At 36.7% G+C, this 22989-nt stretch overlaps 1 pseudogene across 1 annotated transcript; it reads right to left on the bottom strand.

Annotated features, from left to right (window-relative positions):
• Positions 1–344: 344 nt before the first annotated feature.
• Positions 345–3112, bottom strand: LOC149232484 (uncharacterized; annotated as a pseudogene). The gene is made up of 3 exons (XR_016248160.1): positions 2593–3112; positions 1507–1559; positions 345–1346 (listed from the first exon to the last, which is right to left on the bottom strand). The product of XR_016248160.1 is annotated as an uncharacterized LOC149232484 (transcript).
• Positions 3113–22989: the final 19877 nt, after the last annotated feature.

Here is a 22989-nt window from a genome sequence, read left to right as displayed (position 1 = left end):
ACAAAATTCAAGACGGTGCTGCTTATTGTTTTAAACTAAAATTCAGCATACAACTTATGCTATATGTCAGGTTTAAATATGTGAAATCAAATAATAAAAATCTCTTTTTTCAATTTTATTGTGCACAACGTAACGAATAACCCTGAAGGAAAAGAAAAAAATAAATTTGATAGCATAGAAAAATACATAAGCATGCAAATTAGTTTTTCCAAATAAACATATATTTAATACCACTTTTCATTTTGAAAAAATCCACCATGTGGCACAAGTTTATTTTAAGGTTTATTTTAAGCCAACTGAGCCTTCAAACAACACATATTCAGCATGCTCTATAGCCTAATAGATACAACTATAAATGCATCCAGCGAAACGTTTTACAACTGAAACATACAATTAATTATTCTCAATCCGTGAGAATCGCACTGGGCAAAGTAATGCAACACAGGTGTGTTCATGGTTCTTATATCATGGTGACAACAAATACATAAAAAACATAAACAGTCAATAACTATCTAGCAGTTGACACTCACAGTATCCTAAGAACATCTAGTATTTATATCGTTGTATAACAGTTTTCCTGGATCACAACAGCCATATTTCTCTCTGCTCCACCCATAGGATCAATGATATTTTTCTCGACTTTTACTGAAGATGAATCATCTAACAGGCGCAATTCTTTGAATTTGCTTCCCTTCTTATTATTATTCAGAAAAACTTTGCCATTCTCAGTATTAATACTCTTCAACCTGCCCTTGCCAAGATGGTGCTCACACAAAGAATATCCTACCAGAGTTCGCTGCGAACACCTCCAACCCCTTCCGTTCCTGCGCCTGCACTGAGAGCCCAGATGACTATTATCATTATTATTACTGAAGGCGGGTTGCATGGGCTTGTCAAGCGCTCTTGCTTTATCTTTCTTTATGACAGCTTCCTCTTCCTCCCCGCCGATTATCAGTCTGGTTTTATCACCTGATCTCCATGCATTTATAGGCTCTCGGTTCTTCTTTGACCTCCTCCGTTTGTTGATGTTGATGGTGTGCAAGCTGTTTCCGCTTTCCACAAAATGCCCAACCTCCTGTTCAAGCTTCTTGGACATGAAGTCGTTCGCAAGCCGGCCTGATTTTGCCGAATCGCGTTCTCTGTAATTACTCGCTGACCCAGATTCCTCGCAACAGCTGTTTGACGTGTTTTCATCTTCAAGTACTGCTCGATTTTTCCTGCAAAATTCCCGCCCAAGAGCTCTCGCGTCAAGAGCCAACGAACTGATTAATATGTGATTAATAGCAACCAGTGCAGGAGACTATATACCTTCGTTTCCAAAGAATCCGATTTTATCCCTTTCACTTCTGCCATAAGAAATTCATAAGAAAGTAAGCATGAAAATTTGAGGAACCCATGAAAGTATTGGTATAAATTTATTTAGCGATTCGCGTAACCAGGGAAACAAACATCGCCAATCCTATAAATTCTGGATTTGAGGGTGATTTAGAAATATTGAATAGGTACCTCATATTATTGTTTCCTTTAAATTTGGTTTTTTCATCTCCCCACGAACCTACCTGCAAAAAGACGAGAAAAGTGAAAGCATTTTCAGTGTCTCTTGACCAGATTTGCGATTTTACAGGCCAAAATCTTTTGATAGAAGACTTCTTTCAGATCTGACATTCGCTAGATCCCCAACTAACACTATTATTGTTTGAAGTTGTGTCGAATATTCAGATCCAGACGAAATACCAACTTGGATGAATAGAATGTAAACTCTTTAGCCCTCCAAAAGCCTATGGCCATTGGAGACTCAATATATTCTCTGCAGACGGGCGATTATTTTGACAAAAAATTTCATAGTTATAGCGCTTCTCGAAATCGGGTACTATAGACGGGAGTTGCATTATGTGATTGCAAACACTTGAGATCAAGAAATCATGCCTGTAGAGAAATAGTACAACACCAAAGCCCTGATAAAAATCCTCCATGTTTCTATTCACACTGTTGAAAGCAAGGGTTAGACTAGAAATATCTAATGAATCTTCGACGCACTCGCAAATCTGTGTATAGTCTGCTGCACCAACTGTGAGGTGGAGTTGAGGGTTTGGGAAATAAGTAACAAAAAAGCCGAGTCTGCACCCATGACTTGCACTATCGCCTCCATTTTCAGTGCATGCCGCATCCTTCGCTCCCCACTTCCACACTACCAAATATTCATAGAAAGAGACGGAACTCGGATGGAATATTAAACTGACCAGGACTGTAATAGTATATGGTCCGAAAATGGGAAGGGGCCATTAGCCCTATCCACATATATATATATCATGGCTGAACGAAGAATTCCTCTTTCTTCCTGCCTGCCGAACCGGCTACCCGAAGGAAAAACGAAAAGGCATGATTACGGAACCGCCTGACACCCTCAAAATGCAAATACCACAACCAGAAAGGGCGAGATCTCATCCATCCAACTCTCGGACGAACCAGAGGGCAGATTGATAAAGTCATATGAAGATTTTATGCACGACTCCAGCAATCTAACGACTTAATTTCTTCAAAATATTACAAAACACTGAATTAACCAAAACCAAAGCAAGATCGGACACTTACCTTTACAGCCTCGCAGCTTTCAGCATTCCCAGCGCCATGTCTGAGCAATATGTCCCTCCATTTGTGTCCGGCACGGCGCCCAACAATCCCCGTCCCCGTCCCAGGAATTGCAAGCGCTCCTATGCCATCTACCTGATCATCCTCCTCGGGTTGCTGGGCGTCCATGGCAGCTGCAACCAAAGGAAGAAGAAACTTCTCCTCCTCATCCTCAACTTCATCTGTGAATGTACGCTTCACTGGCTTTTCACATGACTTCCGCGACAATAAAACGGCACCGCAGGAACGATTCCGGATCCTCATCTGCTCCACCCTTTCCTGCACAACAAACTTCTATGGTAGGGAGACTGAAACTGAAACTGATTCTCCGCCACTAGGATGGATGGAGGGACGGGTTGGATATTTTCACCGACCCACTTTGGCGACGAAAACTCTCTAAACCTCCACACAGAAGGGACCCCTTGAATGACGGACGACGCACAGCATCGACAACAACCCACAAAGTCCTTCCCTTCCCCTCGCACACATACATATGCTTAGGAGAAGAGATCGCACGTGTGGAGTAGACACCGCCCGTAGGCACCTTTTCTCCGGGAAGTCCAACCGGACTGATACCGGTTACTGCCTGTCAGCTTATCCTTTTTTTCAAATCAAAATTCATTTTTTTCTCCAAGAAAATCAAAATTCATTTTAACTTATTAAAAAACATTCACTGCACCGTGCACCCGCCTTCCATCATTTCTGACCTTAAATTTATTTTCTGCCGTACAAAGGTAGGATTAATTAAATGGCGCGTGTGTGCCAAATATCACACAAATGGTTAAGGCTTTTCAAAATGGAGCCATAACAGAGTTGTTGTATAAGACTGGGAGGCTACTAAACAAGTCTTTCTGTGGGGTACCCTACATATGGTATTGGAATATGTTTTTCCTTCTTATAAGTGGGACCTCTTTCCACATTAGAAAATGGAGGTGGACGACCGCGACCATTTATAATGGGTATTTAATAGACTATGTCTACACTAAAAAAATCGAGAAAATTGTGAGTTTTATTGATGGATTGAAAAATTTGTGAATTTTATCGATGGATTGGGTAGAGTATATTTTCTCAATGTTATATATATATATATATATATAGATTAATTATATTGGGATTATAATTCTTTCTGTGGGGTACCCTGGTATTGGAATATTTTTTGTGTCTTATAAGTGGGACCTCTTTCCACATTAGAAAATGGAGGTGGACGACCGCGACCATTTATAATGGGTATTAAATAGACTATGGCTACACTAATAAATCGAAAAAATTGTGAGTTTTATTGATGGATTGAAAAAATTGTGATTTTTATCGATGGATTGTTTAGAGTATATTTTCTCAATTTTATATATAAATATATAAATTAGATTGGGATTATAGTTATTGTATTTTTAAATGTTTTTGTTCATTTTAATATTTAAAAATTAAAATTTTAATTTCAATGGAAAAGTATTTTTAATAATGTGTTTTAGAATATATTTAATAATGTGTTTTTATAAAATTGAATTTGATCAAGGAAATATGTTTATGTGAAGTATTTTTTTTAAGTTATATGAATTAATAAGTTATAATTATTTAGAGATATTTAAATATTTAATTATTTTATATAAAGAATATATATTTTTAATTATAGGAATTAATCATTTATTAAAATGATCTAGCAATATAGTAATATTTAAAATTAGAATGATTTAAGCATATAACAATAATTTATCAATATTAAAAATTAGGTTACCAAAGATTATACTAGCCAAAACCTAATTTTTGGTAATTGAATTTAGGTGAGAAAAAGAATGAATAGTGTTACTAACCACCTAAACTATGAATCTTGAACATATTTAAAGAATATTAGACAATGTCTATACACCATGCTAAAGAATATATATGTAGAACTTTGACCAATACAATAACAAAATGTCCCATGCATTAGGGGCAGTTCAATGTGTTAAAAGATGAAAGCTTCATGGCATAGTAATATTTTGATATATGTATAAAAGTTTTAATGAGGTACAAAACTCTTATAAGCTTACTACTACAACAACAAGGTCTCAACATTCGTTCAATGTGTTAAAAGATTAAATCTTTATGGTATGGTAAGATTTTGATACATGTCAAAACTTTGGCCATTCAGTAAATAGAATAGAAAATATTTTCAAAACACAACCTGAATAGTTGAAGAAAAAAACACAATTTCAACTCATACACAATGTGTTAAAAGATCAAACCTTCATGGCGTGGTAAAATTTTGATACATGTCAAAAGTTGGGCCCTTTGGTAAATAGAATAGTAAATGTTTTTATAACTATACAACATGAGTAGTTGAAGGTAAAAATACAATTTCAACTCATGCATAACTACTTAAAAGATATATGGAGCTAGTACAATATGATTAATTAGATAGATGCATGTTTCAATTTTTTTCTATATTAATGAGTATTTTATGACATTAATGTTACATTAAAGTTTGCAATGTCTCAATGCTTACTTTTTTGTTTTATATGCTTATTTCACAAAGCTCTTTTTATATGGCCATTAAATCTACAAAAAACTATATAGTTAGTATATTATGATTAATTAATTAGATAGATGCAGATTGTAATTTTTTTCTATATTAATGAGTATTTTATAACTTTAATGTTACATCAAAGTTGGTAATTTCTTAATAGTTAACTTTTTGTTCTTTTTGAACTAGCCCAATCTACAATTAGGCTGGGTCCATATTTGCATGACATGGGTCTTAATTCTAACCTTTACCACTATAACTTCTAGGTGTACCAATGTGACTCTTTCACTCAATATACAAGGTTGATTGAGGGTTTGAACCAATAATATCATAAGTAGCACCTTTTTTGTTGGTCAACCAACTTATAATAATGCTGCTCCGCAGCATATTGTAATCAATCTTGCTTCTGTATATATGTATAAAAAAATTTGTGAATATCGGGTTAATATATAGTTTCTACAGAGGGACTCACCCCCCCCCCCTCTTTTTTTTTAATTATATTAATTCATCAAAACATTACAACAAATTTACATGAATATCACTGCTCTCTTGGCCTCACTCATACTAGATTTGTTGGCCAAGAGGGAAATACAAAAACTAAGAGAAAAATGCCAAAATTTACATAGTATCCAGAAACAAAATGACCAAAGAGCCCAAAACAAATAGAGAATGAAAATGCATCCCACCGCCATCAAGGATCATGAGAAAATGATGGTGCGCGTATGACACTAGGTATGTTTAGAGGTCTAAGATCACCATGAACATGGAACTCTAGATGAGCAAGGTGACCCTCAGTCTGTTCAAGCGGCTCATTTGTTTGCCTTTGACTCTGTCTAAGAGAAGCCAACTAATCTAGGATATCCCACTACCTATGTTGGAAATCGTTCATAAAAGTTATGACTTCATTATGATCATCATGGCGATGTTGACTCAGTTCCTCCAAGAGTGCAGTAAGATTACGCAGTTGCAAGTCCAAAGAATCCAAAAAGGGTGGATTATCCATGCGGTCAGGAGACAAAATATGGTCATGAGCCAGTTCTCCTTAAAATCCACCTCCACACCCCCATCACCTTCCATTTATCCCACCTATCCTCCATGGTTTGCTAGTTTGTCACAATGTCCCAACCCCTGTCGAGCATGCCTGCATTGTCAAAGCATCAATACAATTGCACCAAACTACAAAGACCAGCTTCAAATTTTCACCCAAGCGTAGGAGACTTGCAGTGTTATCTAGCTTCTAAGTTCAACAGCAAGAGTGCCTCAAGGAACCAAACAATCTTCTACCAGGGTCTCATAAACATACCTCCCTGCATCCTAGAGACACCCCTTGTCTACATTGCCCAAAGTAGCAAAGGGACTGAGCACCCAAAAACAGAAGCAGAGGACCCAAAACTCTAAATTCCAACCCCCAATCCTAAAACAACTGGGGGAAAAAACACATAGTAATTACCACTACAAAATAAAAAACCCCAATATAATTTTGTGGGGCACGAGAGGGAAAGGACAAAGTTAAAATGAAAAAACACCACACCCAGGCTTCCTACAAATGCAACGCTCTGAGGTCCAAAGAACAGGACAAGAAGACTTACCAGATGCGCACAAGAAGAACCTCGACCCCCCTTGAGTCAAACATCAATCCACTGCAGAGAAGCGCCCTCCCACTCCAATCCTAACTAACAGCATGGCGATTCACAACAATTCGTCACTCCAGGATCCCACACCCTGCAAATTAGTCAATGGAGCCACAATGCAAACCCCGCTAGTCTACAATGGTCTTAGACTAAAAAATTGCCAATATGATAAGCATGCATATGTTGGAGCCTGTGCATACTCATTGTTACCCTTACCACCCTTGCAATCTCCCATAACCTGAGATACCAATTGTTAGAGCCAACCCACCAACATGATTATAACTAGATGTTTTGCATCTCGAACCTTCATGGACCCTAGCACCATTTGTCCTTGGCACACAGCATGTGTCACCTCATAATCATGTGAGAAGGTGAAATCCGCTCCCTATTGTTCTATAATTTCCAAGCTCATCCACCCACGTCGAAGCATCATAAAGAACACCTTAATTATGCATCTTATCGCTTATTAATCTACACCTTAAAAAAATCTAAACTTAATAAAAATATTCATACATATATATATATCTTTTTATTTTATTAAATATGTATATTATAAATAATATTACTAAGTATAATAATTATAAAATATGAATGGTTTATGAGATATTATCCATATAAAAAGTCTTATCTCCCTTGGATACTGGTAATGCTACTAATAAGTTGATTTTGACTTTTCTTCATACAAATTTATTTGGGTTTGAGTATATTTTAATAAATTAGATTTTTCTAAACTTTAAAGTAGAATTTTATATATATATATATATAATTTTTTAAAAATCAAATTTGTATTTAACTTTGATGGAAAACTAAATTATTTCATTATAAAATTAATTTAAATTTAAATGTTATATTAAAATAAAAATATTATTAATATTAAAATTCAACATTATATTGTTAAGTCTTACTAGTACAACCAGTTGAGGATGGGCTTTGCTAGCAAGGCGACCTAGGATCAAACTTCATGGAGTTTGTTGTCCTAGAGGGAGGAGATCCAACTAGCTTGGGGTTGTTGTGGCCTAGGCGGGGTGTGATCATCCAGTTTGACGGCTTAGATACCCCTGGGTGATTTTGACAGCTTAGATACCCCTCGGTAACCATTTCTCAAGCATAAATCAAATCTAGAGAAACACAAACAACTTGACAAATAAATAAATAAATATATATATATATATCTATATATATATATATATATATATTCAACATTATATTCATCATTATTTATTCATTAATATTAAAAATATATTCATCATTATTTAATTATTAATATTAAAATTATCTTTATCATTATATTATTACTATTAATAAAAAAAATTATATTAATAAATAGTTAAAAAATGGAATTGGATTCTCATTAGTAGTAAAAAATTGAAATTGGATTTTAATGAGAGAATAGAAATACCATTCTTAATCAACAAATCAAGTAAACACATCACATCAAACGTTTTAAAAGTGTTTAATCGTAATAGAAAAGTATAACCACTACTATTAATTAATCCCTAAATAAATATAAATAATATTTGAATATACCAAATCTTTCTGTATTTTATTGATATGTGAATATAATTCTTATTTTGTTGCGTCATCTAAAATTAAAGGTGTATTTGACTTATATTAAAACTCTATAAATAAAATATAACAATAAAATATTTGAATGAATATTTTAGAATACCAAATATATTTTAATTTTCAAAATATTTGAATATGATTATTATCGTATTTGGCAATCTTACACTAAGGGATGGGTTTGACTTACTTTCAAGTATAAGAAAGCCATAAATAATACTTTTCTCCATTCCTTTGTGTTAAATTCACTTTAAATTTTACACGACCATATGATCACGTCCACTTTACAGCAAAAAGAATTATAGCTAATGATCTATCACTTTAGTTGTCTGTTTATCCCCTTTTTAAAATAGTAAGAATGTACTTTAAAACGGTAAATTGATAATATCCATAAGGTACAAATTTTTGAGCAATTTTATTGAAATTGGGGCAACTTGATTGCTTTCCAAATATTTAATGTATTATCCGAGGTCCATTACATTTATATAATCTAGATTCTTTCTTTCTTCATGTTGTGTTCTATGCTTAAAAATCATATTTTAGTCTAAAATTTAAAAGCTTTCACGAATTTTAATATCCCAATAAATACATATATGTTGTTAGAAAAGAAAAGACATAAAAGACATGAGGAAGATGCTTGAACATAGAGAAGGAAAATATAATTACATATATGTTGGTGTGGAAGAAAAGACATAAAAGATAGGAGGAAGAAGATGCTTGAACAAGAAGGAAATTTTAAGTAGATTAATCATGTTTGAAGGAAAATTTAACTAGATTAATCATGTTTGATATGTTAATTGTAGTTTTTATTAGTTGAAGTATAGGTTTATTTTATATTGGAATTGATTTTTTAATCAAAATGGTTAGCTTTTCACTGTTAGGTTTTAGTGTCATTAAATTTTAATAGATAGATTAATATATTTTTAAGTCTGATTTAGTAAAGAAGTTTAGTAGTAGCATGAATGAAGATGTTTGAACAAAATGGAAAATTTAAGTAGATTAATCATGTTCGAAGGAAAATTTAACTAGATTAATCTGTTTGATATGTTTATTGTAGTTTTTATCTGTTGAAGTATAAGTTTATTTTATATCAGAATTGATTTCTTAATCAAAATGGTTAGCTTTTTAGTGTTAGGTTTTAGTTTAATTAATTTTAATAGATAGATTAATATATTTTTAGGTATGATTTAGTAAATAAGTTTAGTAGTAGTATGAATGAAGATGCTTGAACAAAAAGGAAAATTTAAGTAGATAACCATGTTTGAAGGAAAATTCAACTAGATTAATCATGTTTGATATGTTTATTGTAGTTTTTATCCGTTGAAGTATAGGTTTATTTTATATCAAAATTGATTTCTTAGTCAAAATGGTTAGCTTTTTAGTGTTAGGATTTAGTTTCATTAATTTTAATAGATAGATTAATATATTTTTAGGTATGATTTAGTAAATAAGTTTAGTAGTAGTATGAATGTAATTCTTGTAAGTGATTTTATTAAAAGTTTTTTTCTAGAATATTTTAAGAGGGTAGAAATAGTGTATATAGAGGTAAATTATTGTAAAAGATGTCTTTGAAAATAATTGTAAATGAGGTATGTTTTATTGGAGGTTTCCTCTTCAAAGAGGCAACTGAACAATGCATTCTTAATAACAAAGGTATTTTCTTTTGGCTCAAGTTAACATTATGCTCATCATTCTAATTAATGTATGCTAAATATCTTAATGTTATTTGCATTTCTAATATGAGTATTTCTATCGAGCATATTACAAGTGATATTAGAGAACTTTCCTCAGTGTTATTAGAAAATATTTCCATACTAAAGATGTGTTATGGCATCTATAAAGACCATAGTGATATTTCCTTAAGCGGGTAAAACTATGATTAAGGAAGAATAAACACAATAACTACACATGATTTCACGTAATTGAAACCTATATAATCCCTGTTGGTACCCCTTCAAGTAGTACTACACCAAACAACCCCTATACACATAATTTTACTTCCACATACCCTCACGTATATTAGAAGTCTTGTAGGAATCCTGAAACTAGCCTTAGATTAGTCACTCGGTCGCATGAATACTATAGTGACGCTAAGGACCACAACTCTTGGGAAGAATACTCTTCTTTACCTAAGTAATTGAGTAGTATGATTAAGGGTACAATTGACCCTCCTTAATTAGAGCCCTAAGATATTGGTTATTAGAGAGCTATTCTTGGGTAATTTAATTGTTGCTTAAATTACTTGCATTAAATTATCAATCCAGGGTTCATATTCTTGTGAAGCATACTTGCGCTATATATGCTAGGCTATTTAATTTCAATCGAAAAGAAAATCAACTTATGAAAATGATTGTGACACTAAAATGGAACCTATTTATGAAAAGATCTAAGTGAGCGTACACACACATGTTCTTTCTCAAAAATTGTAACTAATAAAGCATCAAATTCAGAACTCAAAAAGTAAATCAATTCGGAACAATTCTAATCTAATTATGTACTATGAAAACTTTGAAATTCTATTTTATTGGACATGAAAACAAAACCTATTCTATTGGACTTTGAAAATAAATATAGTCTATTGAGCTTTGAAAATAAATATGAGTTATTGAACTTTTGAAACAAATCTAATCTATTGAACTTGAAAATAAATCTAATCTACTAAACTTGAAAGCAAATCTGATCTATTTGACTTTGAAAGTAAATCTAGTTTACAGAAATCAATCCAGCTCTATTCTAAGAAAGAAATAAAATCTTATTCTAAAGTGAGAAGCAAGTGATTGGAATTAATTTGCAAAGAGCCTATTGAGATTACTGATGTGTGCATATCAATTAGAGCCAATCATAACTAAACTATTTATAAATTTGAGACAATGAATTAAAGAGTAGTGAAATAACTGTTTTTGATCATTTTTTATTTTTCTCAAGTGCTTGACCCATGGAAGATAAAGGAAAACAAATGAGTAAAAGGTGAGATACAATCTAAATTATGAAATAGAGAATTAATCTAAATCTATATGAGAAAAAGCATTAATCTAAGTGCAAGAAAAATAGAGCATAAGTAAATCATATGAAAAGAAACTATACTATTGAACTCACACTTCTACAAGGGGGCCTCTTGAGATGTACAATGAAAAGGAAACTTCATATCACGAAAGTAAAATCACTAGCACAAATTATAACAACACCATGAAAGAGATTTATATTAATTGCAATGCGTAAGCAGAGTTTTTTGCACAACAATAACTTTCAAAAGTAATATTAACTCCTTAAATATTATTCGCTTCCAAGTGAACTGTTTATATATATAGTTTCAAATTAAACAAATTTGAAAATTCATTGCCTAATAACTAGAACTCAAATTGACATCTCAATTTCATAGCTAAAATAGGAGTCTTTATTTTCACGATTCGCTGTTGAAGGAGAGAATCATGAGAAGGCATATCATCAAGTTCATGTTTGTCTTTAGATCTCGCTCGCTTGATTATAGAACTGATTCCCTTGATATTTAGTGTGTTATAGGTGTGCCATGACTACTTTGATTGTAAGTTTGGCTCAAGAGATATGGTGAACTTGTTGTTGGCATTATGGATAATGTGTTGTTCTTGATGGAAACCTACTTGATAAAGATGTTAACATTATGGTTACTGTTGGACATCTAATCCTCTAAGGGTTATGATGTGGAAGATAAACAGTCAAAGGAGTTGAAGAGACATTGGAAGATGAATCCAACAGTCACTCCAATGTATTATAAATGTACATCTATGTTAATAAGAAATGAAATTCATTGTTTTATCATTCATTTTTATTCACATTCCATGTGTGTCTAACATGGTATCGGAGACATGCCATTTCCCACCCTGCTCCAATCTGAGTTTTGTCATTTGCTCATCTTGTTAGATCTACCATTTATGCTTGAGCGTTTTCACTTTCTGGACTACCTAATGCCCCTGACAACCTCAAACATTGAAGGTTGTTCATTGCATCCAGAACAATTTGAACTGCCTGACTCTTTGATGCAGGAGCATCTGGCTAACAGGGCAAAGACGGAAAGAAGGTTGACATGGTTTCTGAGAAGGACAGAGAACATGGCTCACTGGACGGACAACGTGTTTGTATTTATTTTTATCTGTTGTTTTTATTTTACTTTTCTGTTTAAAATGCCTAGAATAATGTAATGACTGCTAATTAGGAACAGTAGTAATTAGTTAGAATCATTTGTTTCCGAACAGTTATATTACTGTTGTAAATACAAGCAAAGGAAAATGTGCTAGTTATGAATAAGTTTCAAATACGAAATAACTATTGTAACTAACAACAAAACAACTAACAACAGTTATCCAACTATTCGAGAACAGTGATACAAAAGGAGGAAAACAAGCCCAATACGGGTTCAACGGTGGAAAAGTAATTAACAGAAAAGAATATATTCATTATTTTTCAGTGCACATACAATTCCTACGAGCGTCCTCAAATACTGTACACTTCAATGTTGTGCATTCTTTTTATGGTGTAAGCATTGTTAAATTTTCACTACAGATTCTGAACCAGAATGGAAAGACAACTAATCAAACAAAGAGCCACAACGACCAGCGCAGGCCACACAGTCATAGCGTTCAGGCGTATACACTTATAACAGGTATGCAAACAAAACCATAAGAGCGGTTCCAGATTTATTTCCACATAAATTCATAGGATTATAACATAGTCATCCAAAGTCTATATAAGCATTCACATTCTCTGTTCAAAATAATTACAAGACCAACCCAGTTCGCAGACGTGGGAACTGACACGATTATAAACAAAAGCCATCAGCATAGAGTTCGAACTCATCTCTTGAAGCTACCACTAAGCTTAACAACTAAGGAACCAACGACAGACAGCGGCACAAGGCCAACGAAAACCAAACAGACCCTACAAGTCGGAAAACCCAACCAAGCACAGCTAGAACAATAGAACGATTCTACCCGTATACTGTTCGGGGCAGCCGGAAGTCCAGGCATCCAGACCAACGAACGGCTCCACCTGCACAAAGGCAAACAGAGGAAGGGTTAGGTTCCAACCACAGCAAAAACAAAAACAGAGAACGGGAAAGAAGCTATTGAGTAAGATAAATAAGGGTCATTACCTGATAGGTGAGCCATAACTGTAATTTCTCACCCGGACGAACCCCTGCTCACAGAGGAGCCAGGCCATTAGTCTCAAAACAAACAGCTAAAGAAAAGTCCAACATAGAACGGAAGCTTACCAGGTTAAGTTGATGGAGGGACGAACAGAGCATGCCACACAACCTGTCGAATTTGGAAGCCAACGAACCAGAGCTGAAGCAAATGTCACCATGAACCTTACAGCTCTCGACTAGTTGTAAACCCTTGTGAGATACGGGCAGACATTGACCAGAACACACAGAGGCAGACACTAAAGCCGAATATATACCATAGTGACAGCGAAAACACATGCAAACAAATCCCGTAATGAAAACCTTACCAGGGTTTCACCGAGCAAACAATAGCATACAGGCTGAGACTTAGAACGACTGAGACCACGACCGCAACCAAAGGCATACCACTACGTCGACCAGGCAGGCAGAACTCACACACTCACCACAGAAAATATAGAAGTTACAAGGAATCGCCAGGAGTTTGTAGAGCCAAAGATCGGAGTAACAATGAAAGCCAAAGGAGCATGAATGGTGTAAAACCCCAAACCAAGGTGGGTTTTGCAAAATCCCGAGGAGGGACAGTTGTCCAACAAGCAGACCATCAAGGTACCCATGTCGTAACCCAAGCAGATTAAAAATCAAATAACATTTATTTCCAAAATCAATTACATTGTTGTTCAGATCGTAAGTACATAACACATTGGCATTTAGACGGCGGGACCACGTGGGCTGGCCCCATCACTCTTCGACAGTCTACATGGATAATGGATGCCTGTGCGATGAGCGTGGAAACCGAGCGGTATGTTTGTGAATTCTTGTTTTATATATTAATGTTACATGCTGGTTTTATGACCTACTGTGATTTATAATATAACACATGGTATCATACCACTGTTGGATCTCTCAACGAGGAACGAACTCGCGACCTTCACTGTGGTGGCACTGCCCAGACTTGCACTCTCCCTACTCACAATCCATACTCACATTCCACAGCCCACTCTGGTTAACATCAAGCTCTCGGTCCACTAGTTGCTCGTGGCTTTCAGTCATAATTCTCTATCACTTCCGTTGCCCACATTTTATTGTTGCCTAAACCTTGGTTGTGTTTTAGCATTGAATGGTATACAATGGTTGTGTTTTAGCGTTGAATGTTCCATGCCATAACTGTGGCAACCACAATTGAAAGCTATAGTTACATTGCATGCTCCCAATCCCACCGCCTCCTACTTTAAACGTTGTTAACCACATCCATACTCCACGGTTATGCCGTTGCATTTATTGTATATAAAAACCTTGGTTTACAAAAACTCCTTCATACAACTGTGTTTTATGCTCTATTGCATATATTTCATACCACATTGTTTGTGGCCTGACAGTCTCTGCAATCCGTTGCAATCCACTGCCATATGCGTTTAATACCACCAATTTTTGTTTTAATTACTTTTACCACTATATTACACCTGCAATACCATGCATATTCTCTTCGAATTCTTGTGCTCTAAGCACCCCATGAGTACTACATAGACCATTTTTTCTCTATACGTGTCACACCACAGATTAAAATGGGAGGTGCCTTGTTCAAGAATGGAGCAGAGTCCTCAATTAATCAGGTGCCTGGTTCTTAAAGCAGGAAACCATTAATTGATGACATCAAAAGAAAAGTAATTACATGCATACGCATAAGCCTAAGTTTTTTCAGTTGATCAATCAGACTTCTTTTGCCATCGAAATCAATATGTGTCTAGTTCTTGAATGGGGGCAGAGTCATTAATTGATGGAATCACAAGAAAAGTAATTAAATTCCTCCATAAGGCTATGATTCTTCAATTGATTGATCTAACTTTGATGAACTGCCTGACTGCTTTGTCCACCTAAATCACCGTCATTCTCCACCGCCATGGTGTGGCTGCACTCTCATTCTATTTATTCTCTGAGCTTCAAATATTATAAGAGCCACCTCACAAAATTTCAGAGTCTTGGTACAATTTTCCCACATTCAATTCTGGGGTATATTTTGTTAAAACAAACGGCATTAGTCCTTGAAGATCTTAGTTTTGGTATTTTTTTTATGTATATGGTTTCTACAAGAATTATTCATTAAAAGAGAGAGTATTTGGAACCATTTATTTGCAATCCCTTTGCTAAAATTCCAAGTCAGTTTTGTTTTCTGAGTTGGGTCTTCCATAATTTGAGTAGCAGGGCTTGTCCTTTGGGAATTCCATAGTTGGAAGTTCTAAAAAAAATTGATCATCATTTTAAAAAATTGCAGTCACCATCAAAGTCTCACTCATGTTTTGGGCACATAGAGCTTTCTTTTTTGGAGTTTCCCTGGTCTTGAGGCAGTATAGCAAGCTCAAGCATCCAAGTTTTTTGAATGTCCTTCTTTTGCTAAGTTTGAGTTGTTAATAAAATGGCTAAAATTGACACTTTATTAGAGTTATTGAGAACTCTAATCGTGTCTACTGCTAAAATTACAGTGAAAATCAACAAGGGAACCCTTTTTGATATTCAAATCTGCCTAGAAAATGCACAAGAAAAAATTGAATTTTTGCAGCTTGAATTGTACCTACAACAAGTGGAGTTACATCAGAAAAGACATCGTTATGGACTTGTTTTTGTTCAGAATAGTCCTTTTTTTAATATTGAGACATATTCCCATCAACATCAAGAAATTGCATATGCAATTCCAATTTCAGAAGCAGATGTGCAAAAAGATGCAAAAATTCATCCTACACTTCCCAAGCCCATCATCAGACCTTGGGAAGAGATTGCTAGCAACAAGTATAGAACAGGTCTTGGATATTATAAGGAGGAATCCTTTCATACTCCAGACTACTCAAAGCCAATCAAATTTCAAAGTTTATGGTTTCTTCATGGCAATTCATCTTCACTTGTTTTAGATCTTACTCCTCTTCCAAATCTACAATAGATAGTCAAATGCCAACATTGTGATAGAGTTGGCCATGTGAAAGATCATTGTTTTGATATTTACCCATGCAAGCATTATGATCAGTGTACTCATTCTTCACACAGATGCTTCAAAAACAAGCCTCCTGCAAGAACAAAAATTCATCTTGGATGGATCACTTCTTGGTAATGGGTTTCAACAACCAAGAAGATATTTCAGTCATATCTCAAAACTTGTTCCAGAGTATTAAACAATCTTGCAGTTGATTTTTCTCCATATTCTCACCTTGTATCTGATAGAAGGGGAAATGATGGTCATCTACAAGTTTCAAAGCCACATCAAGCGAGCTTGAGCCACAACTTGCCATACAAGATTCAAAATTGTAGCCAGAGACAAAGACGCCCTTGAGCATGCCTTCGATTGGTGGTAAGCCTTAAACCATATACGCAGGGTGAGACCTCCCTTTTTAGGCTAAGCTTCTCCCTCTTCAAAGAATTCGAGACACTTCCTCTAGCATAATACTTTAGCTTCTTGCTAGTTCTAGAAGAGTTCCAGAAATTTCATTAAGCGTTCTAGAGTTGGTGGTCATCCTTAAACCACGGCAAGTTGATAGCTCCCTTTTCAGGTTGAGTTTCTCCCTTTTTATGTAGGGAGACCTCCCTTTCTAGGATTAAGGTCTCCCTCTTCAAAGCATTAGGATCACTTCCTCTAGTAGGAGATTTCATCTTCTTTCTAGACTTTGAAGAGTTCTAGGAACTGCACTAAGAATTCTAGTGTTGGTGGTCACCCTTAAATCACCACCTTATGCCAACATTTTAGAGAGCACATTCAACCTAGTGTTGTCATGCATTTTTGCACATTTTGTATTACAACTCTATTCTTGGACTCATGTGTACCCCTACAGATTGAGGGGGGAATGTTGGACACCTAATCCTCTAAGGGTTATGGTGTGCAAGATAAATAGTCAAAGGAGTCCAAGAGATGTTGGAAGATGAATCCAACTGTCACTCCAATGCATTATAAATGTACATCTATGTTAATAAGAAATGAAATTCATTTTTTTATCATTCATGTTTCTTCACATTCCATGTGCGTCTAATAGTTACAAGATGATTATGTAGGTTGATACATATGTGATAGAGGTGATGCACAAAGGAATATTAGTTCAGAGACAAATGAATGATAAAAGTGAAGTTTGGGAAAGTATATGTGGACTTGATAAAGATGTCAACATTATGGTAACAAGATAATTATGATGGCTGGTACAGATGTGACAAAGGTGATGGACAAATGAATATCAGTTCATAAACCAATGAATGATAAAGATTAAGTTCGGGAAAGTATATGCAACTCCTAAGAAGAAAGGTCATGTACATACGCAAGTCCTATGAGATAAATTCACATACATAATCCGCACCATGGTAATTTGAATACCAGGAGACTTTACCATCGCATTGGACCATAGTAATGAGAGCGAAAAATGGTTATTTGATCCCGTCAAATAATACCAACGACATTAGTAAGGGATTGGACTAAGGTATTTGTTATAGACATTTTTGTGCCTTACAGCATTGGGCATGAAATGTCAATAATCCAAGGGATCCAAAGTCCCTAAATAAGTTGTTCCTACCCCTAAAGGAACAAGGTCAACCAATGACAGCTTCTCCCAGAATTTCTCCACCAAAAACCACTCAGAAATGGTCAAATCAGGATCAATTCAGGAGCTCCACTAGCTGTCTGCGCTGAAATGCAAAGTCTGCACTGGCTACCTGCACTGCAACGCAAGTAGAAGCACTACCAGGGTGCGCTGAGCGGGAATTGACAAATGGCAAGTTCGTTCAACGAGGTGGAAAGACCCTGGAAGCTTCCAGAATCTTCCTCAATGACACTTGCCTCAATGAATTCGACTAGTGATGAGTAAGAGGTTCTCAACCTCCAAATGGAAGCAAGAATTGATAGTAAGAAGCCACAAGTCAAAACATGAGCTGACTCATCCTCTCTGCTCACATCTATATATGGATCTCTCACCCAGAGGTTCAGGAGGTTGGAATTTTGTATTTGCAGAGAATTGCTGTTGGTTTGAGATTGAGATTAGTACATTGGGTGATTTATGCTTTGTTGGAGGAGAGGAAGGGATTCTTTTGCTGGGAGGTAGATGCTGGATCGGGACTCACTTGGTTGTATCTCCTCTTGAACCTTGTTTATCATATCAATAAAGCTACTTGAGTTTCTCCTATATGCTTGCATTTCAATGATGTTTTGTTGTATTTGCATATTTAGTTTATATCTGATCCTAAACTAGTTATGAATGTGAATCTATATCTTTCGTGTAGTCTTCTACTCTTGTGATCTTGCAGGAACCGTGTGAAGCTGGACCAGTGAAAGAGCAGGCAGCGGGAAGCGAACGAAAGAGAGAGAGAGATTGGATTGACAAACTAGCGGAAGACATCGGTTAGTTACATCCTTCTTTCTCTATTTGCATCTCATAAAGAAGAATACTCAGATAGCTTTCCTTGTTTGTTGCTAAGGCACTATCACCTCTTAGAGTGGGATAGGGGCATTCCGAATTGGATACTTTTCCCAACAACAAATTGGCGACTCCGCTGGGGAGAGTATCTTGTTGGTTTACTTGTGTTTCTATTGCTATTCATTCCATAAACTCAAGAGTGCCGAATCGAACTGCATTTGCTATTTACAAATGCAAAGTAGAGATCAGCTACTCTAGCCCTCTCACTGGGCCTGTTTATGATCTGAGAAGCTGATCCACAAGTTCTCTAACAGCCCTTTGTGATAGATCTTAGTCCTCCTATAAATCATCCTCCTAATTGTACCTAATTGATAGCTTTTATCCGGCCAAAAACTGTAGAAAAAACTGCAAACCGTAACCCAGAACCCAGAAACAACTCTCGTTTCTGCTTCAGCGCAGACTCTGTGAAGAGGTTCTGCATTTCAACGCAGGTCCCGTGAAGGCTACCTACGCTGAATGTCAAAACCTCTGTGTTGGGAGTGCGCTGATCAGTCTTTGCCTTGTGCAGCTGTGGTTCCCTGCTTCCTTTTGCTCAGTTTCATCTCTGTGTTTTGCAGCCTGTTATCAGTCAATGTACCTATCTGAAACCCCTTTTCTTTGCCTCAATTCCGCCTCGGTTGTATAAAGAAACTGTATTTGTTCTTTGTGTATTTGTTACATCATTTGCAGTTTCCCATTACAAAAGTAAACTAGTCATACTGTCGCCCTTAGATCTAGACCTGTCGTAAGTGTCGTTTTGATCTTAGGAGTGAGTTTGTTTGCTGTTCATAGTTGATTTAGCTTTTACTTTTGTCTTTTGGTTTGAATTTATGCATTTCTAGTGTCGAAACAAGTAAATCATAAAGTGTCGTAATCGTCTTTTTTATTTTGAAAAAGGAACTTGTTTATGTTTTCACTTGAAATCGAATTCAAATTTGTACAACAACTTTCTTTTTAGGCATCAATATTAAGAAAGCGAAAAGAAATACATACATTTGTGCATTTGCATTTTGATAGTTTGCATGTTGATTTAGGAAAAGTGCATTACAGTGTGCTATATTCTCTTTGAGAAAAGATGGTGTCTTTCTTTTCCCCTTGTAGCTAGGATTTTCATTGTTGAAAAGATATAAAAGCTTGCTTATCATCTTTAGACTGCATTTAGGAATTGTATCATACATCTCGTGGTGATCCAAAAAGGCAAACTTCTAAGAAAGATCAACCTAAAATAAATTGAATGAACTTAACAACGCTTTGTAACTTAACGCACAACATAGAGGTCTAGGCTAGAGACGTGTTCCGGCGTCGTAAAGCCTGGTGACTGTCGATCTCGCTGATGGTGGGTGATTCCTCCTGAGGGACGATAGCGCCAGTACGGATTGTGCTCCCACGTACCGTCGAGTATATATTGGGAGACCCTTATAGGCATAAAACCTTTATCCTTAGGAAGCCGTGTCGGCCGCCCTATTGATCGCAATGCACTGAACACAGCATTTAGGAAGATTGACTGCCCGTACCTTAAAAAGTATTCTGCGGTTTTGCGAAAAGTTTGGCACACCCTCTACCTAGAACTCTAGAGCAGTTCCTTTTGGCCTTTTTCAGACTCTATAACGGAAAAATTCCATCCGAGCATTTGTCACTTCGGGCTCGTTAAAACATCGAAGGAGACTAGAGTCATCTTTAGCTTTTTCTCGACTCTTTAAAACTGAAAAAGCAAGTTGTGTCTAAAGCGTCGTTAAAATTTATTTTAAACGGAACAATCACCCCTTTTTCCTGCGTTGATCTTTTGGTTGAGAAAATGGAGCCCACCAACCAAGGAATTCCCCTTGGTGGAAATCCTAGTCCCTTCTCCTCTCGGGGAGATGTTGGTGCGCCCCATATGGCCACATTGTCGCTTCCAGGACTGACAATTGGCTTGCCAGTCTGGCTCTTCTCAACCAATGTCGTTCAGAACACCACTATTCTTGAACAGTCGAATCAACAGTTAGACCAGTCCAGAGTTGCCCACCAGCCTTCTACTTCCTCTAATTCTTCCTCTCCTCCTTCCTCTTCGCTTGACGGAACTGGTAAAACAAAAAACCAAGTTCCTAAGGAGAAGAAGGAAAAGAAGAAGAAAGAGAAGAAGAAGAAGGAGCCAAAAGCGACTGGGGGCAAACAAGTGTCGTCTGACAAAAATCCACACACAGCACTGACTAGGCCTAAATCGCCATGTGTCATATGCAAGGGAGACCACTTCCACAGAGATTGTCCCTGTATCCCTCGGATACTAAGGGACTGGTCTCCCCGTTTGCACAATCCGGTAGCATCAACCTCTGATAGCCATGTTGAATGCATACCGTCAACTAGCGAAAGTGAAGTCCTTGGACAAAAAGGGAGAGCTAGATCCCCCTGTAGACTGTGCGAAGGCGACCATGCCATCCACCATTGTCCCTTCTTAGATGAAGCGAAAAGAGTTTTGGATGATCGTCTGGTTTCACCGTTACGACTTCCTCCTGGATATAAAAAACTCTTGCCAAGTCCTTCGTTAGTTGAAAATCCAGCTGGCCCGCTCAAGTGGTCAGCTGAAGCGCCGGTCATTGAAGATGAACCAGCTGAATCCATACCCGACGAAAGTCAAAAGGTCGAGACGGCAGTTGACCCGGTCTTGCCTTCAGAGGATTTATCTTCGAATGATACAGTCACTGAAGAGGATAAAGATGACACCATCCAAATTCTCTTCATCAACACAGACTCCGACGAGCACGGGGGCACTCCCCCCATTCCTTTATCGCAGGAAGGAAGTTCGTCAGAGCGATACCCGGCCGTTTACTCGGTCCCACCACCAAGCAACCTAGTTGTCTCCTTCGACTGGAACCAACTAGGCAGACCCCGTTTGCCAGCAAGCATACCATTCAGAATTATCATCCAAATATACAGAATGGTCATGGCTGGCACCATCATTGATGAGGGGGCATCTGTGAGTATCCTTTCCTCTATTGCTTGGAAAGCGCTTGGTTCGCCAGCGCTTTTGCCTAAAATGAGAAATCTAACAGGCTTTGATAAAGGAACCAGTCGACCTTTAGGGATCCTCCCCAATGTGCCCATAACATTGAGAGGGAAGACCGTTCAAATGAACGTGATGGTCATTCAAGGACGCTTGGATTATAACCTACTCCTTGGACGAGACTATATATATTGGATGAGAGCCATCGTCTCCTCACTCTTTAGAGTAATGTGTTTTCCGCACGAAGGAAGAGTGGTCAAGCTCGTGGACCAGCTTTCATTTCCCGGATCACGCATCGCAAATAGTCATATACCATCCCTAAATGGTCTCTTCACGCAAGAAATGTCTCAACCCACGGTCCATCCTCCCGATGAGCGCGAGTGATTCGGAAGGATACGACTGGAACCCAGGGGGCATGCGTCCTGGTCTGCTTCGGCAGGAAAACTTTGGGTATAGGGTAGGTTTCCGCGGGAGAATATGACTAGTCCGTACCCCGTCCGTCATGGAAGAGGAGTTGTTCTAGAATAAGATTCTTGTGTCAAAGTTATGTGTTTGGCGCTTGTTGTCACTCACCTTTGTCTATCTCGGTAGACACCGCCGAAGAAATGTTTTGTTTGAAAGATTAATAGAACAATCTTTGGGTAACCTGAAAGAGGTAGGCCTTTCCTGGTAGAACAAATGTTTTATCTGCAAATTGAGGGGTAACCTTGAAACCATACTTTATACCTGGGGGCATGCAAACCTTTTGGAGTGCAAGCAAGGAGCGACTATTTATTTTTTAAATTTTTAGGTCCTCCCTTTAAACCCGTAGGTCTAACCCTTTAAACTCGTAGGATTAGTCGTTTCCAAACTTGCATAACGAAAGGATGCGGGGCATAGCTTTATGAGGTGTAAGCCCCATAAAAATGGCATCTTAAATGAGACATTCTTATCATATGACTGGAATCGAGCAGTTTTAGCACATAGTTCATGCTTGTTAAAAAATAAACATAAGATCGAGCAAGTGTTTCAATTTGCGTTTAAGCTCGTTAAAAAATGAACTACCCGGTAAATAACCACTGCGAAAGTAAATTATCAGCCGTTAAAGCCTTGGTCGTGTTTGCACCATCACCTCC

Source organism: Pinus tabuliformis, chromosome J (genome assembly GCF_031772625.1).
Source record: "Pinus tabuliformis cultivar Carrire ecotype Pingquan chromosome J, CPIR1, whole genome shotgun sequence".
Lineage (NCBI taxonomy): Eukaryota > Viridiplantae > Streptophyta > Pinopsida > Pinales > Pinaceae > Pinus > Pinus tabuliformis.
This window is presented reverse-complemented; position numbering and strand designations above follow the sequence as displayed.